The sequence below is a fragment of the Euprymna scolopes genome, chromosome 46 (genome assembly GCF_053919585.1).
Source record: "Euprymna scolopes isolate OS-2025 chromosome 46, ASM5391958v1, whole genome shotgun sequence".
Lineage (NCBI taxonomy): Eukaryota > Metazoa > Mollusca > Cephalopoda > Sepiida > Sepiolidae > Euprymna > Euprymna scolopes.
Window position 1 is genome coordinate 132526790 of NC_136527.1, and position 2500 is coordinate 132529289.

A 2500-nucleotide genomic window follows, 5' to 3' on the forward strand; every position below is an offset into this window, starting at 1 on the left:
TTATCAACTAAATCAATTACCCTGACAGGAAAACATAAGATCTTTCTCAAAAGAAAATCGAAGAAAAAAGTGAGAAAAAAAACGCGTAGGAATATATCTGATATAAAAAGCATTACTTTACCTTGTTTCTTTTTCAAAGTATTATGGAAACGATAATAAAATTCAGACAGTCAAGTGAATAGTTGAAAAATGATTTTAAAATCGTCCGTAGGAAATAAATTTTAACCTTTTGGTAAACGTGCTCACACCTTACAATGAATCGACATTTATAGCCGAGACTTTAATAGAGGGCTAACGATTTAAAATATTTCGTCGAAAAATAAAATCATCCTTAGCCTAATTATTTTTTTTTACCAATATTTGTAACTTTTACATTTATAGAAAATAAATAATTAAAACAAATCATTTTATCACCATATCTCTCGATTTGGTTAAAAACTATATCCGTTCATAACCGGAAGTGAAATATCAGTGAAAATTACTTAAAATGTGCCAGTTTAGCAAATAGTACAAAATAACTTGAATTAAAATAATTTGAATAAATTAACTTTACATAATACTCTTAAATAGAACAATTACATCAATTACATTACTATAATCAGTAATTTTAATTGAGCGAATTATTTAAGAAGATTTTCTTCAATATAATATGCAAATTAGATTAGTTCTATTATGTACATTGCCTTCAATATAGTGTATATATATTGATCGTGATGCTATTTATTTATATAGAAAATCTTATAGTAAATAAAACTTATATAGATAACCGTTTTCAGCGGGAAGTTTTGTATATATTAATCAAATTGTGAACAAACAAACAAACAGACAGGATTACGGATATATATATATATATATATATATATATATATATATATATATAAACTATAGAAGGGAGTAATTACTAGGATACAATTACAATGCTCAGATTTCCTATCTCCTTGTAGTTTATCACCTGAAGAAGGCCAGAGGATGAGTTGGCCGAAACGAGTTACAGCAACAACAATGAAAGCAAGGATAAAACTCCGCAAAAGATTAAATAAACGGCCCTTTTTTTATTATTATAAATAAAATTGCTTACCTTTGTTCGGGGCACGTCTGGCGCTGCACAGTCTTGTTATCGCTTGTTTGAATCGTGACGTTTGAGTACGGAGCAACTTGCCCACTGGTTTATGGTTAGAGTTAGGGTTAGCTCAGTAACAATGTTCCGTGATTTTAAGAAAGAAATCGGGTACCTTTGAAAAAACAAACCGGAAAAATTAGGGTGTTGGCTTGGGTGTATTTTGGGATTGTATTGTAAGAGATAAAGATTTTGTTTTTTGTTTTTTTCATATAAATATAATATTCATATATATACTAGCATGGGGGCCCGGCGTTGCCCGGGTATTTGGAGGTGTATGTTGAGCAAAAAAAAAAAATGCGGTCAATTTTTTTAAAAACTTTGACTCCTAATTATGACCCCTTAAAATTTATTGTTTTGGGCTCAAATCAAGTTATTAAGTTAGATCCATGTCCAATGAACCTATATCTAAAATTTCAAATGTGTAGACTAAAAATTGTCGGAGGAGTTTTGTAGAGTTCTCAAAGGTCAAATCGTTGAACTTTGACCCCTTAATCGCCAAATTCCTGGCCAAAAACCGATCACATCGATTTTACCAAATCTCAGTACCCTGTATATCAAATTTCGAGTCTGTAGACTAAAAATTGACAGTTATTGCTCAGGAAAATGCGCACACACACACACACACACATATACACATAGATGGACACTTTCACTTTTATATATATATATATATATATATATATATATATATATATATATATATATATATATAAGATTGATATACCTTTTCTAGGCAACGCTGATTTCCCCGTTTTTTACCAAACCGGAAACATTAGGGTGTTGTCTGGGTGAATTTCGGGATTTTGTTTTTTTTCTATTTCATATAAATATAATATTTATATACCTCCAATCTAGCAGGTGCTAGTTTACAGAAAGTTTTGTTTTTTTTCTGTGACACGAATTGGATTCGAACCTGGACATCCAGGTTGCGTGTCTGTGTCGTTGGTCAGTGAGTCACCATTGACTTTTCAACCAAAATTAGTTCCAAATAAAGACACATTAACTACCGGTGCTCGTAACAATACTATTATCCCAGTTTATATATAAAGTGAGAGTTACGTTTTTTTAGTGTGTGTGTGAGTGTGTGTGCGCCCGCGCGTCTTTTTGCAAATTCCTCCAGACCTCCGTAATCACGTATAATCGTGAATCACATATCTAATAATAATAATAATATTAATTGAGAAGAATGAAAAAAAACAAAACGGGGGAGGGGGAAGCACTGACCAGACCTCCGCTGGAAAAGTGCGAAGAGAACTGGGACCTTGAGAGAGGCGAAAGGGGGGGGGGCTTATTGCCCACTCAAATTGCAGTGGAGACCAATGGCCGCTGCCAGCAAGAAATCAATGGTAAGCGGTCGTTGCGGTAACGCAAATTCATTTG

General features: G+C 32.6%; 1 protein-coding gene across 1 annotated transcript in view; it reads right to left on the reverse strand.

Moving 5' to 3' along the window:
* LOC145271283 (QRFP-like peptide receptor) overlaps nucleotides 1-2500 on the reverse strand; it is a 463148-nt gene that overhangs the window by 448107 nt on the left and 12541 nt on the right. The window contains exon 2 of the mRNA XM_080126837.1: nucleotides 1079-1232. The gene's annotated coding sequence lies outside the window, so the exon portion shown is untranslated. The remainder of the gene's footprint in view (nucleotides 1-1078; nucleotides 1233-2500) is intronic.